At 46.2% G+C, this 16,258-nt stretch overlaps 1 protein-coding gene across 5 annotated transcripts in view; it reads left to right on the plus strand.

Annotated features, from left to right (window-relative positions):
• SLC8A3 (solute carrier family 8 member A3) overlaps window positions 1-16,258 on the plus strand; it is a 169,544-nt gene that overhangs the window by 23,023 nt on the left and 130,263 nt on the right. The window lies entirely within an intron of this gene.

Below are 16,258 nucleotides of genomic sequence, written 5' to 3' on the forward strand. Positions count from 1 at the left end.
AAGAGCCTTTTGTCCACTGAAACTCAGAATGATAGCTGGTGGGGGTGTGGGATGATGGGAGTTCTGCTATCAGATTTCGGGAGATTCTTGTGATGAAGCAAGATCTAGGAGACTGCTTGGGTCTCTCCTTCCTCCTCTTCTCAGGCCAAGGGCTTACATGAGCTTTGAAGGCAGTCCTTTCCATTCTGAATCAGTGATAGTCCAAGCTGGACATCCTCAAGAACGTGAGTGGCATTGGCTTATGTTTTTCCAGTACCATATTGCAGTTGTATTATATAAGTAGATTTCAGGCACCTCTCCTTCATTTGGAAATTGCAAAATTGATTGAAACTTGGCAGTCTCTTGAAGCATCAATAGGCTTGTTTTATGGTGTGAGGCTTGCCCAGTCTAGGTGAAATGAATCAATATGGCCTGAGTCCTGGAGGTATCTTGGAGAAGCAGAGCTCCCAGGGCAGCAGCCACCAGTCTTTAGTCACAGGGCTGAGCTCCAGAATCTGGCTAAGCAGTGGAGGAGAAACCTCTTAGGAATTGGGAAAAATACATCTTCTGTGTGGTCATCTCTTTTCACAGTCCAGAGTTCTCCTAAAACACTTCTCAGGTCACTGGCCCATTTAGTCCTTCAGACACTGTGGGTCTTACATTTCTATTGCCTCTGTCACTCTGAGGCCTCTCTGCATTGAAACATCTTGTACTGGGTGTTCTGTCCTGTTCTCGGATGGATATCTATAAAGAATAAAGCAGACTGACTCTGCCCAGGAGATCAGACTTTCCAAGGTTGCCAAGAAGGAAGGGGATGAGAAAGGGGAACCTTGTCTCAGAATTGCTGCCCACATCCACAAGCAATAAGCAGTAGCAGGGGAAGATAGGAAGAACCAAAGGGACACATATAGGAAGTGGGAGATGTCAAACTGCTCCTAGAACCTGCTAGAGACACTTTCAATGGGAAATTAAAGCTCTCATCTGTAAAATGGGAATAGCAATACTTCCCTTGCCTCGAGGTGGGCTCTTTTTTGCAGTTCCTCCCAGCTCTAGGATTTCTGAACTATAGACATAGGCACTCGGTGTAGGTCATAACCTGCACCAGCCAGATGGAACATGGGGATACTGTCCCCTGAAATGAAATAGCCATTGACAGATTGATTTATTAGAGCTCTGTTTAGTCATTTTGTGGGAAAGGATAATCTCTTGTTAGCATTAGTAAAAACCTGTGCCTTTCTAGAGAATACGATCCCTTTCGGTGTGCTCTGGGGAGGATGCTTATACGTGCAAATGAAGGCCCTCACGGTGAGGAAAACCCCCATGAAATTTCATGCGTATTTATGGCAGTGTCAGTAGATAAATTACTGTCAGGCATTAAATGACACCAGCATTGGCCATAACTGCAGAGACTCATGGTTTCTCCCATTCAGTACCAATCTGCTGAGGGCACCGAAGAGTAGTTTTTTGAGAGATCAGAAGTTGTTTCCCAATTTCTTCACCTCATTAGTAATCAACTGTGCACCTGGTATCTCTAAATATGACTAAACCTTCCTCAAACCTATGTATGTTTTCAGCTTGATTACTGTCTCGGTGTAAATGAGCCTCATGAATGATCACTTCTGGGTAATATTGGTTATAAATATGTATGAACTTCTACACGTTTGAGATGCTAGCCCAGGTATTCTAAGGTTTCCCATCTTTTCCTTTGCATTATTTTTTTAGACTTCAGTAGAATTTAGACTGCCCTCTTGGCCTTCTTCACTGCAGAAGAATGAGTCCAAAACCTGCTAATCTATTCTCACAAAAGGAGACCTACTTTTGATACTTTAAATTGTAATTTTACAGCTAGAGACAGTATGATACAGCAAGAAATCCATGGGCTCTAAGTATAGTACTCTGTGGATTAGGATTCTGGCTCTAGTACTGATTTAACCACATTGGGGAAATTTTATTAATTTATGAGATTTTTTTTCCCCATTGATAAAAAGGAGATCATAATGTCACTCTAGCAGGTCTATTATAATGATTCATGATATTGTATGCAGTGTTCCCTGTACATGATATGTACTCAGTAAACAAACTCATTAATAGCAATATTGATGAATTAACACTATTCTTCAGAGACACCACTGAGGTAATCAGGTTACTTGATTTTCTGTGTCACCCTAATTAATAAGCATGTTAGTTTTTTGGTTAGTAATGAAGATTACTAACCTAAACTCATAAAATATTGGAGTGAGAAAGGACCTTAGAATATCATCTAGATATTCTAGAGTAGTGTTTCTCAAATTTTAATGTGCTTGTGAACCAGCCAGGCATCTTGCTCAAATGCAGATTTTGACTCCCAATATCTAAAGTAGGGCTTGAGATTCTTCATTTCTAACAAGCTCCAGATGCTTCTGGTTTCCAGAAGTAGAGCTGAAAGGCTCTAAAGCTCTTGACCAAACCATGAAACCTAGGAAAGAAAGTGGCTTTTCAGATGAGTTGCATGATTGGATCATGAATGCTTGCTTTCCAGTCCCAGTATTGAACTCCATCTTAGCTCGAATCTAGCTCTTACCCTGAGACCCTGCTAATTGCAGTAACAGTCTGAACCCTGAAGTTGAAACCTTCAAGGGACTCAGACAGAAGCTGTGTGATGCCTGGAACTATTTCACTTTCTTTTCCTTCTCTCTTTGTGTAGCTTTCTTTTCCCACCAAACCCGGTGGCACGGTCACTTTTGCCCTCACCATAATACTCCGAATCTTCAGAACAAAGCCAGGCCTATCTGTGGACATGAGTTTGAGTGAACTCCGGGAGTTGGTGATGGACAGGGAGGCCTGGCGTGCTATGATTCATGGGGTCGTGGAGAGTCAGACACGACTGAGCGACTGAACTGAACTGAACTGATGCTTTATCAATAATATTAGGTCCATGAATTCATTCATTTGGTTTTATGCTTTACTTCTCCAAATGTGTCCTTAGCACCATGGTAGGGTGGAAAAACAAACTCTGGTGTCTGACAAACAGGTATGAATCCGTCACGCATCAGCTGTGTAACTTTAACAAGTCATTTCAGCTTCTGAGTCCCAGCTGTTTTGTTGCAATGATAGGAACAATAATACCTACCTATCCTTCAAGATTATTAGTACTACATACAGATAGCAGGAAAATGCACCTTAGCGCAGTGCCTAAGTGCATCAAAAGTGCTCAGTCACTCAACAGACATTTATTAAATATCTGCTACATCCTAGGTACATTGCTAGTACTGGAGAGACATAAGTGACTAAGATAAGGTGGCATTTTAACTCCTAAGGATCTTATTCTCCAGTGGAGAGGAGAGAGGTATACAGACAAGTGGGAGAAGTATAGTTTGAGATTAGCTCAATAAAAGGGAAATGAAAGCTTCTCCTTCTGTGCGTGATACCACTGAAGTTTTAAAGTCACCTTCATTAAAGATGTAGTAGTGAAGTAGGTGAAGTGTGGGGGTGGTTACATGATTACTTTAAACCCACGTTACAATAAATTCGTGATATTCAAGAAGGATACTACTGACATTTTTGTGGTCTGGAAGAATCCTGGTAGCTTGTGACTGCCACTGTAGCACATCCTGGGGATTATGGCCTCCGAGCCTCCTGCACGTTAATCTCACTCACTGAACACGTGACTCACTCCTGTATCCCAGGTTCGCAGAGCGCCTCTGCAAAAATAAAATTATTACAGCTCATTGACCTTTGGGGTCTCTGGGAATAGCCAAAGCCTCAGATGTCAAATATGCAAATGGCAAGATCTACTATAACTAAATAGCGTGGGCCTCCTTCAAAGTAGAATGGAGTGTAAGCTGTACCGCACATTTCCCAAGCAAATATAGAATGTTGAAGCTAGAAGGTATCTGTCCTCCCAGTTTTACAAATTATGAAATGTGAGAATCTGAGATCCAAAGTGACTTGTCCAAGATCACACAGGTAGATATGATAGAAAGGTAGACTTTAGAAAGGACTTTTTTGGATGCTACTGATTTAATGTTTCCCCAGAGTCGGACACGACTGAAGTGACTTAGCAGCAGCAGCTTCCCCATTTGGACTTTTCCATTTTATTTTTATCCTTCAAAATGTTGACTTTGGAAAGAATATAGAAATTCATGGGTGAAAGATGCCCTGGAAGGACACATCCAGGAGTGTTTTTGTGAGTAATGTCTTCATTAAGAATAATAATATATTATGGACTATTTTTAATCTCTTGGTTCACCTTGAAACTGTTCAGGAAGGAACATATTGAACTCATAGAAAAAAATTTTAGAAGGTTTATCTTCATGATCTCTTGCTGAAAAAAGTGACAAGTGTTGCTGAGACATCTCTTGGCGATGGTTAACTTCGGGCTAGACCTTGTTCCATGAAATAGTGCAGTATTTTTTTCAGAATGATGCAGGCCATTCTCTTCCAGGGGTGCTTTCTCTATAAAGTTTTAGCTAAAGGCATCTTTGCATCAAAACCTATACAAATAAGGAGTTATCCAGGGCACAATTTTCACATTCTCCAACTTGACTAAACACAGTCGGGTTTTTGCTTTTTCTTTGGCTCAGCAGAGTAATAGGATAGTTTTTATGTGGTCACAGAGGAAGATAAGGGGCTTCCCAGGTAGTGCTAGTGGTAAAGAACCCTCCTGCCAATGCAGAAGACAGCAGAGATGCGGGTTCAATCCCTGGATTGGGAAGCTCCCCTGGAGGAGGGTATGGCAACCCACTCCAGTATTCTTGCCTGGAGAATCCCATGGACAGAGGAGGAGCCTGGGGGGGAGCTACAGTCCAAAGAGTCGGACGCGACTGAAGCGACTTAGCACACACGCATGCATAGAGGAGGATCATTTGTTTCTAGAATGTCCTTTCTGCACTTGAGAAAAATCAGAATCTGCACACTTAGCGCGGGCGGAAGTGCAGTGGAGGTAGAGATATTTCCCCCTTAGCTGGAATCCTTTTCTTTCTCCTTTCTTCAGCCTGCAGTGCTGATTTCCAGTAGCAAGCTCTCTTTGTAGTTATAGGTAAACAGTCCATCCCCAGAACCATGGCTTCATGGAACTCACAGTGGAGCTATGTGCTTGGCTCAGAGTGATCCTGAAGAAAGGAATCCATGTTTAAGTGAACTGTTAAATGCGGGGAGGCGGGGGGGAGTGTTTAACAGAATAGTGGAATGTTTCACATAGGGTTGTTCAACTACAATTTCCTCTCTTTGGGGCACAAAGGAATGATTAGAGTCTATGGGGACTCTTCAGCAGAAGCTTTGGATGTTGTGCCCAGAAAGGCCCCAGGTCTTGGTAATTTTTTTTTCTTTTCTTAATTACTAAAATTGCCCAAGAGTATGTCAAAGAGTGACATAGTCCAACTTCAGGATCCATAAAGCACGGCAAGTATACTTAAACCTTATATGTCCATAAAGATCGCCAGCAAGTCCAGAGCCTTCCTGGTTTATTTGTTTTAGGGTCTAAGGGGGCAACATCCTTGGCAATACTGGATTGGGCAGCACTCTCTCTGCTTGACTTGGTCAGGGACCATAGGCAACAGAGCATTCAGTGTGCCTGCCCTGGGTCTTCTCACTTTGGCTTGTCCTCTGGTGTGAGAAAATTTGGGGTGTTGCAGAGTTGGAGACTCCACCAAGGAGAATGTCAGGTTGGGTTTGAGGAGAAAGGCACACTGTGATTGGAGATGGTCACATGACCAGTCAGTCAGAAAATGAAATGGTCTCAGCCTCAAAGCAGGCTCCGCTGAGCATTGCTTGCAATGATGCTAGTTGGGGCTTTAGGCAATAATAAAGGAATAACAATGAAGATCCTGCCACAGGCCTTGCTTCATTTGTCTCAACTCTTCTGGCTCTTCAGGTCAAAGTTTTCTCATTCACTCACAAGCGTGATAGTAAGGGATACTTGGGCAAAGTGAGATGGGTGAGTGGGGAGGACTCTTCCTTGTCGTCCATCTTTCATCAACTTTCCAGGTGTGTTTGGGTCATACATGAACACTTATTCCTTCTCCATCCTTTGGCTATGCCCCCATCAACTCCACTAGGAATGGAGTAGAATTCAGTACTTCAGTTTATTCAAGGTGTTATTTTCTTGTTGTCCTTTTAAAAGATAAACTAACCTGTGCTTCCAGAACCAATCAGAAGTCCTGGTGTAGAGCAGGAGAGAGAGAACTCCTTGACCTACAAACAGAGCAGAATCCCTATATTTAAATTCTGCACCATCCAGAAGCATCTTGCAGGAATCACGTGCTCTGAGGATTTTGCTAAAAGACCATGAAGGAAAGCACTAGGTAAACATTTTTAGCTGATGTGATAGTTATCATTCATAGGAATTATAGTCCCACCCTACCATCTACCACATACAAAAATAGGAAGTTATCTGGCTAAGCAGAGAAGAAGATAAAGTTGAAGTAAAATTTATTCATTATGGAAAAATTTGTTTTTCTAAAATTGAGTCATCACTCGGTGAGTGTGTATATTTGAGTTCAGTTTTCAATGAGGCAGCATCCTGACCCTTTCTAGTGAAGGGTCAGCATGACATGGACACAGCCTGGTTAACCTGCTCTTGCCTGAGCCCAGTTCACTTACCACTTGGTGATAAGGGTTCATGAAGAACCAGTTAGTTATGATGCAGACAACTCTTTAACATGGATACTTTAGTTGCTTTCAAAATGAGTGACATCTTGATAATAGCTTCCTATTCAGAATATGGCTGTGGTACAAGTTATGGATTAGAGGTGATGAATTCTGCCATTTCTTTGTCGTTCAGTTCAGGTCAGTCGCTCAGTCGTGCCTGACTCTTTGCGACCCCATGAACCACAGCACACCTGGCCTCCCTGTCCATCACCAACTCCCGGAGCTTACCCAAACCCATACCCATTGTGTCAGTGATGCCATCCAACCATCTCATCCTCTGTCGTCCCCTTCTCCTTCTGCCCTCAATCTTTCCCAGCATCAGGGTCTTTTCCAATGAGTCAGCTCTCTGCTTCAGGTGGCCAAAGTATTGGTTTCAGCTTCAACATCAGTCCCTCCAATGAACACCCAGGACTGATCTCCTTTAGGATGGACTGGTTGGATCTCCTTGCAGTCAAGAGTCTTCTCCAACACCACAGTTCTAAAGCATCAATTCTTCTGTGCTCAGCTTTCTTTATAGTCCAACTCTCACACCCATACATGACTACTGGAAAAACCATAGCCTTGACTAGACGGACCTTTGTTGGCAAAGTAATGTCTCTGCTTTTTAATATGCTGTCTAAGTGAAGTTGCTCAGTCGTGTCCGACTCTTTGCGACCCCGTGGACTGTAGCCTACCAGGCTTCTCCGTCCATGGGATTCTCCAGGCAAGAATATTGGAGTGGGTTACCATTTCCTTCTCCAGGGGATCTTCCCGACCCAGGGATCGAACCTGGGTCTCCCGCATTGGAGGCAGACGCTTTAACCTCTGAGTCTAGGTTGGTCATAACTTTCCTTCCAAGGAGCAAGCATCTTTTAATTTCATGGCTGCAATCACCATCCACAGTGATTTTGGAGCCCAGGAAAGTAAAGTCAGCCACAGTTTCCACTGTTTCCCCATCTATTTGCCATGAAGTACTCCATCTTTTTCCAGAGCCCTTGGTCTTGATTGGTCTCCCTTTTGGTTTCCTCCTTGTGTCTCCTGTGTGATTTCTTCTTGGGACCCTCCTGACCCCCTGACACTCTCTTTCTGAGCTATAGTCATAGAAGGTGTACCATACCACCATCCCTAGGGCTAACCATGGACCTGACTGCAGATATTCTATGTGTTTACTTTATTTTCCTGCTTGTGCCTTCCTTTTTGCTTGGATGCTTTCTCTTACACTTGCTCTCTCTTCTAAACGTCCTCGGCTACATCCTTTCTTTCTTTACTGCATATGCTCCGGGAGCTGCTGATACTCATGCTGTGTTTTCTACTCCTACTCGAGCTCAGTGCCTTCCCCCTCACGTCCTTTAGTCCCGTCTCCTGTCTTATTCTATTCCCTACGTCTGCTTCCTTCACACTGTTGGCTTCTGTGTTTGGACCGCCTTCTGTCTACTGTCTAATCTGTGATTTCTTTGAGTGACCAAGAGTGTGCTGTGGGTATCCCTCAAGAAAGCCTGGCATTTGCATAGAAAGAACTAGCCTCATGATAATACCAAGAAGACTGATATCTCCCAGGAAACAGACCACTCACTCTGGTGCTCTTTTTTTTTTTCCTTCACCACATAGTATTTGACTTTTGAGACTAGAAGGTTGAATTGTAAGGATCCAGCTTAGGCTGGAACTGGTATCAGAAAGGCATCAGAGCCTTAGGGACCACCTTCCCTGTCTAACACTCTCCCTCTCAGACACGTGGTCTCTGGCTCCTGGCTCCTCTGCTCCTTTCTCGGTCTTCTCCCTTATTGCTTCAGTGAAACCTCACAGCCCCATTTCCTACCTGAAAGATCTTTCTATTCTTCTACCTCAGATTCGTAAGGGAGGGACTCTGTTTCCTTCCGCCACCTCCACCCTTCCCCACCCCTCAACTTACCTATATCAAAGGCCACTGGCCAGATAGATATCGGTTACCCCGGGTTAAGTCATGTTTCTGTCCATCCCCAACTTGATGATTAATCTGCCGTAGCTGGGTGGTGGGGTGGGAAAACGAAGTTGCCCAGGGGTCTTGATGGTGAGCTGACTGAGCAATTGTGTCTCTAAATGGTGGACAGTGTCACTTAGAAGGAAGTCCTGGGCAAAACAGTCATCTGTCACCTCAAAACTCACACAGTATGTAAGGCTTGCTGTACCCCTGCTGCTGCTGCTGCTAAGTCGCTTCAATCGTGTCCGACTCTGTGCGACCCCATAGACGGCAGCCCACCAGGCTCCGCTGTCCCTGGGATTCTCCAGGCAAGAACACTGGAGTGGGTTGCCATTTCCTTCTCCAATGCATAAAAGTGAAAGTGAAGTTGCTCAGTCGTGTCCGACACTTTGCGACCCCATGGACTGCAGCCTACCAGGCTCCTCCACCCATGGGATTTTCCAGGCAAGAGTACTGGAGTGGGGTGCTGTTGCTTTCTCCAGCCGTACCTCTGAGAGAGTGCTGATTTTACAGTGATCAGCGCTGGAGAACGGGAGAAACGGCCACCTCTGGAGCCCCCAGCACTACTATAGCCATCCAGCTGACCACAGACTCGGCAGCTGAAATTAAACTGGCTTCTGCCCAGGTCAACAGAAAGCATTCCTAGTGGGTGATGCTCAGTGGCACAAGTCTCCAGGCCACCGGGGTCGTTCCTCCCCCTTTGCCCTTATCTGGTCCATCGTCCCCAGGAGATGAGCATCAGAAGATGCTCTGCCGTCATTTTCAGGTGCACTCAGTTTGGGTCCTGAGTCACTGTCCCAGCCTCTTCATGGGTTTGGGTTTCCAGAGCAGCCTGTATTCCCGACCGGGACAGAAAGCATCCCCGCCACTTCGTGCTCGCCAGGGATTGAATGACAGCCTCTCCCTTCCCACCCTCCCCTGCTAGACAGCTGGTCTGCTGGACTTAGCACAAGCCAGAGGGCACCCCCACCCCCTTATCTTTGCAGCTGTGACTTGATGCCTCTCCAGGAACTCCCCAGAAGCCACTGTATTCTCATCTCCCGGTGGCACAGAGCATGGCTCTGTCAGGTGCCCATGCCCCAGGGCACATGGCTGGGTGTAACATAGGACTCTTCTGGGTCAGTTCCGGTCAGTCCGTTGTGGCTGTCCAGGGAGCCATCTTGGAAAGGATTTTTGAGGCTGTGTCTGGACTCAACTGTGGATGTGAGAAGAAAAGCCAAATATCTGCCAACTCTAGTCCTGGGATGAGAGATGGGAAGAGCTTCATGGGATCAAGTAGGAGTCTCCATTTCACTGAGGTGCATGAAGTTGTCACCGTCTTTCTGATACTGGGCCAGTCCTAGGGGCAAACTTCAGTGAACCTCTCTCTTCTTCCTCCTGAATTGAAGTCCACAGGGACTTCAATCCCCACTGGACCCATGATGCAGCTAACCTTATCAGACCAGAATCTTCCAGAGTCCTTGCTAACACAGTGGGCTTTGTAAACCAGACCATGGGTTCCCAGCCAGCTTCCCATAACAGGCCATTTTAATTATCTACCCCTCCTTGTGGGACCCCAGGTTTTACAAGAGTCTTAGCTGAAAATTCGGAGAAGGCAATGGCAAGCCACTCCAGTATTCTTGCCTAGAAAATCCCATGGATGGAGGAGCCTGGTAGGCTGCAGTCCGTGGGGTCGCTACGGGTTGGACACGACTGAGCGACTTCACTTTCACTTTTCACACATTGGAGAAGGAAATGGCAACCCACTCCAGTGTTCTTGCCTGGAGAATCCCAGGGACGGGGGAGCCTGGTGGGCTTCCGTCTGTGGGGTCACACAGAGTCGGACACAACTGAAGTGACTTAGCAGCAGCAGCAGCAGCTGAAAATTAATTAGATTTCCATTTTTTTTTTCATAAATGACAGCAGAAGTTAACTGATGTCACAACAGTGAGTGAACACAGTTCCAGCCAAAGTAGGCAGAAATGGCATTTTAGGTAACCCGTGGGCTGTTGGGAGAATATCTACTTTCTATTTTGAGGCCTGGGGAGAGAGTAGAATGAACACAGCCACGAACTGACTTTAAAAGGAACAAGTCGATATAAAACGCTTTGAAAATATTAGGCACTAACTGTTTAAAGTTGTTTTGAAGAGGGTGATCCCCTGGGGAGATCGGAATATGCTGGAGAGTATATCAGAATATAGGACACAGTGTTGATTTTCTAGGCTTCCACATTGTTTAGAACTTTGGGAAAGATTACTGTTGTGGCTGTTATGTTTTTACATAATAAGACTTCTAATATTTATATGGAAATAAAAATTGCACTTTTAATATTATCAATTTCTTCAGATGAGTTAACTGAACTTTAGAAGTGTTAATTTATCTTAGAACACTAAGCGTTTAAGGGTCTGTGTCCAAACCTAGATCTTCTGCTTATAAATCACATATTCTTTCAACTACGTTACATATTTTAGCATCAGAATAAGGTCAGGAAGTTGAAAGCAGCAGACTTTATTCTCATATTGAAAGAGTTAAGAGGACATCTCTTCCTTAACAGCAAAGAGTTGGCTGTCCTTTAATTCAGGGGCAACTGGGCCCAGGGAATTTGGCAAGGGCCAGATAGACTCCTTAATACCCAGCTAAAAAATCTGGACTCATCACTCTTGGCTGTTGTCTCAGACCCACGTTTGCCCGGGCGGGTACACAGGGGATCCTTGTCTGGCCACTTCACCATCAGGAATATACACAGCTGACGCTTTGGCTTGCTTCAGGCAAGGCTAGCTCAGGAACATGTGTTCAAATTGAGGAGGCCCCGTTTGAGGTTGTGACCCTGATGTCTCGGTCTGGGTCACAAAGACGAAGGGTTAGAGGAGGAGGATTGTCAGAGAGCCCGCAGCCCTCAGAGAACCTATGAGAGCCCTCCCTCCAGAGAGGAGGTGGGGAGGGGGTGCCAGTCTCTCAGGGTACAGTCATTAGACGTTCATGGAGCTCAATCAGTGGGCTGAGCACTGTGAGAAGAGGCACCACCCCTGTCTTCAGGGAGTCCCCAGGCGGGCGGGGAAAGGGAGTGCATGTGAGCTTTGCTGTGAAAGAGGGACCCCTGAGCCTCAGCCACGCAGGGACTCCTCCTGCTTTTTGTCACAATTTATCATTATTACTACTTATTTGGCAATGTCGGGTCTTAGTGGCAGCACACGGGATCTCTCGTTGCGATGCGGGGATGCTCTAGTTGTGGTGCTCCAACTCAGTAGTTGTGGCATGTGGGCTTGGTAGTTGCGGCCTGCAGACTCCAGAGAACGTGGGGTTCAGTAGTTGCAGCTAGCAGGTTTTCTAGTTGTGACACATGGGCTCTAGAGTGCATGGGCTCCGTTGCTCTGAGGTATGTGGGATCTTAGTTCCCCGACTAGGAATCGAACCCACGTCCCCTGCCTTGCAAGGTGGATTCTTAACCACTAGACCACCAGGGAAGTCTCCTTTTGTCGTGATTCAGTTTGGAGCCGTTAAAGGTGACTTGCACACCTCCTCCTCTAGTCCACTTAGAAGAACTTGTTAGGAAGAAGGGCTGGTTGACTGCGGCTTGTAGGGCATGCGTAGATAAAAGTGGAAGTTGACTTCAGGAGTAAATGGTCCCACAGCAGGCTGCGTCCTCAGATCAGAGCAGCACTTGGTTCTCTTTCATCACACATCCTAGGGGCACAAAAGATGCCTGTTAAATGAATGGATAAATGAACAGAGGCCTGGTCCTCTGGCTCTCTACCACCTCTTGGTTGCAACAAGCTGGGGAGATACGGGATTTGAACGCACTTCTCAGGTATGAGCTCCAGGGATGCCCACCATCCCCCACTCTCCATGCCTTCCTCCTCTTCTCTCCCAGGGTCTGTGAGACCACCGAGATTCCCCAGAGCCCTCTCTAGCTTCAGGCATCCTAGCTCCTCCCCAGCCTGACCCTTCCCTACACCACAGAAGGTCTGCTCTGGACTGTTCAGCTACCTCTGAGCACAGGCTGCCTTTGATGCTCAGGAGACACCCTGTAATTCAATTAGGAGCTCCCTCCAGGGAGCGTGTCATTATGTTCTGTCTGGGTCTTGTAATGACAGCCCCCTGCCACTGCGCAGGGAGCTGCCCTGCTCAGCTGTCCAGAAACCTTTCACTGGGAGGGAACTAATCTGCTTAGCCCAGATTGGATGCAGTTCCGCACAGCACCTCCCTGAAGGCCTCAGAAATCAGTCCCCACTAGCAGAAAGGACTGCCCTAGGGGAGCCTGAGGGTTAGCTCTGCTCTGTTCTTTGCCGTGTGCCTCCAACCCCCACCCCTGGGATTGTTCTTGGCTGAATGGAGGGTGAGAGAGTTCCATCTCAGCCACAGCCCCTGGCTGACCCCCAGCCCTCGTGGGGCTTAGAAGGGAGATGAAAGGAGACTGGAGGAATTTGCCTCTTTTCCATGTAAGTTTGGGGAAAGAGGGTGCAGGGTGAATTGAATCACTTGGCATGGTACCTGGATAGTGTTGCACTTTGACGGGGAAGGGGCCTGGGCTGTTTTGAGCTATGGGGGCAGTTGCCTTTTTCTCTGCATGACTTACCTTTGTCCGTTGGACTTGATTTCTGTGAAATGTTTTAGACGCGAGGGTGCGGCCTCAGTCCAGCATGGACGCTGCTAAGGGTGGTCTGTCTCCTCCATCTCCCCACCCGTGTCGAAGTTTACCTGAGGCTTTCCCTTGAGGAACCCAAATCCTCTCCTTTCTGTTCTGTGGGATCAGCCAAAAATGCCACTGGCGAGATCTGAGGGGTTGAATGTAGTCCCCGCTCCCTGTTCCAAATCCATGTCCACCCATAACCTCAGAATGTGACCTTATTTGGAAATAGAGTCTTTGCAGATTTCGTTAGTTACAGTGAGGTTATGCTCAGTTAGGGTGGGCCTTAGAGCCTGGGACTAGTAGCAGCATAAGGAGGCCATGTGATAACGGAGATGAAGTTGCAGAGTGATGCCAGCTGCAGACCCAGGGATGCCAAGGATCGCTGGCAAACACCAGAAGCTAGGAGAGAAGCATAGGATAGATGCCCCTCAGAACCTCTGAGGAAGGAATCAACTCTGCCAACACCTTGATTTCAGGCTTCTGGCTTCCAGACCTGTGAAAGAAGAAATTTCTATTTCCTTAAGCCGCCAAGTTTGTGGTAGTGTGTTACAGATGCTGCAGGACACTAATACCCAAGCCTTGCATAATGCTTGCTCTGGACTTCAGTGAGTCAGTGAGGGGTGTCACACGGATGGTCAGAGCGCTGCTGGTGAGAAGAGCATTGCCTGTGGGGTTAACCACCCTCAGAACACTGACCCACAGCTTCTGAGGAGGATGGAGACCAGAGCTCATTTAGCAACTTTGTTATGTATGGATTGTAATTGTAAGCCTTTCCATTCCTGCTTGCAAATTAGATGAGAGTTCAAAAAAATAATCTGGCCCATTTTTCTAAGCCACACTCCCCCCCATCAGTTTAGTTACTTTATGACAGATATTTTAATGTCCTTCCCTTTTATCAATATTCTTAGTCCTAATCCATTGATGATTATTATATATATATATATATGTATATACATATATTCACTTTGTCAATATTTTTATTGAAGTATGCTTGATTTGGGCTTCCCAGTAGGCTTCCAAATTTGGGCTCAGTGGTAAAGAATCCACCTGCCAATGCAGGAGATGTAGGAGAGGCAGGTTCGACCTCTGGATTGAGAAGATCCCCTGGGGGAGGAAATGGCAACCCACTCCAGTATTCCTGCCTGGAGAATCCCTTGAACAGAGGAGCCTGGTGGGCAACAGACCATAGTGTCACAAAGAGTCTGACACTTCTGAGCAACTGAGCGTGCACGCAAACTGATTTACAATCTGAGTTAACTTTTGCTCCACAGCTAAGTGGTTCAGTTATACATATATACACATTTAAAAAAATATATTCTTTTCCATTACGGTTTGTCATAGGATATTAAATATAGTTCTCTGTGCTACTCAGTAGGACCTTGTTGTTTATCCAGTCTATATATAAAAGCTCACCTCTGTTAACATCTGCTAACACCTACTCTATCCCTTTCTCAACCCCCCAGCCTTGGCAGCCATCAGTCTTTTCACCATGTCCATGATTCTGTTTCTGTTTCATAGATAGGTTCATTTGTGTCATATTTTAGATTCCACATGTAAGTGATATCATGTGATCCTTGTCTGACTTAATTCACTTAGTAGGATAATCTCTAGGTCCATTCATGTTGGTACAATGGCATTATTTCATTCTTTGTTTGGCTGGGTAATATTCCCTTGTACCACATCTTCTTTATCCATTCATCTGTTGATGAACATTCGGGTTGTTTCCATGTCTTGGCTATTGTGAATAGTACTGCTATGAACGTTGGAATTGCCTGTTTGAATTGTAGTTTTATTTGGATATATGCCCAGGAGTGGGATTGCTGGATCATACAGCAGTTCTGTTTTTTGTTTTCTCATGAACCTCCATTGATGGTTCTTAACTGCATAGAGGCTCCAGCTAATGCTCCATGAACTGCCTGCCCACTTCTCTTTTTCCACCCTTGTGATTGGGGAGGCACAAGAAGGGCCCATTCTCCCGGCACTCTTTCCCACTGGTGTTCCCTGCTGCTTTGAAACCAGTCCTAAGAGCCAGGTGTGTTATCTGCTTGTCCTAAAATGCAGATGTTACCTGCTTCCCTCTGCAAAGCAAGGTGGGCCTAGCTGGGGAACAAATGGAAATGCCACAGACAGCCTGAGAGCAAGTGAGCCATGGCTGTCTGTGACGAAAGGAAGGCGGCCCTGATACGTGAGAAGGGGGCATTGAATGAGTGCTGGGAGCTGGAAGAAAGAATTTGAGTTTATCATTTGCACCGTGAATCACCAATGACAGAAGTGGGAGAACAGCGATGTGGGTAGAAGCCCGTATAGATATAGCTGGGTAACAGAGCAGAGGCTTCCCTCATAACTCAGTTGGTAGAGAATCCGCCTGCAATGCAGGAGGCCCTGGTTCGATTCCTGGGTAGGGAAGATCCCCTGGAGAAGGGATAGGCTACCAACTCCAGTATTCTTGGGCTTCCCTTGTGGCTCAGCTGGTAAAAAATCCGCCTGCAATGCAGGAGACCTCGGTTCGATCCCTGGGTTGGGAAGAGCCCCTGGAGAAGGGAAAGGCTACCCACTCCAGTATTCTGGCCTGGAGAATTCCATGGATTGTACAGTCCACGGAGTCGCAAAGGGTTGGACATGACTGAGCTACTTTGATTTTCAACAGAGCAGGGTGATAAAATACACGGAGAAGGTGTCATATGGACCAGATTGGAATCCCAGCTCAGCTACTTATTGGTGAAGGAATCTAGGGGGAGTTAACTGGCCTTTCACTTACTCATCTATATATATAGATAACAATAGTGCCTACCTCCTAGTGTTGCTGTGAGGATTGAATACGACTATAACTGGAAAATCCCAGGGATGGAGGAGCCTGGTGGGCTGCAGTCCATGGGGTCGCTAAGAGTCGGACACGACGGAGCGATTTCACTTTTACTTTTCACTTTCATGCGTTGGAGAAGGAAATGGTAGCCCACTCCAGTGTTCTTGCCTGGAGAATCCCAGGGACGGCGGAGCCTGGTAGGTTGCCGTCTATGGAATCGCACAGAGTCGGACACGACTGAAGCGACTCAGCACAGCACCAGTAGCATAAAGCGTTTAACATAGTGCCGAGGCTCAGTTACTC

This window comes from Moschus berezovskii, chromosome 9 (genome assembly GCF_049115385.1).
Source record: "Moschus berezovskii isolate FMDL1 chromosome 9, NW_MosBer_1.0, whole genome shotgun sequence".
Lineage (NCBI taxonomy): Eukaryota > Metazoa > Chordata > Mammalia > Artiodactyla > Moschidae > Moschus > Moschus berezovskii.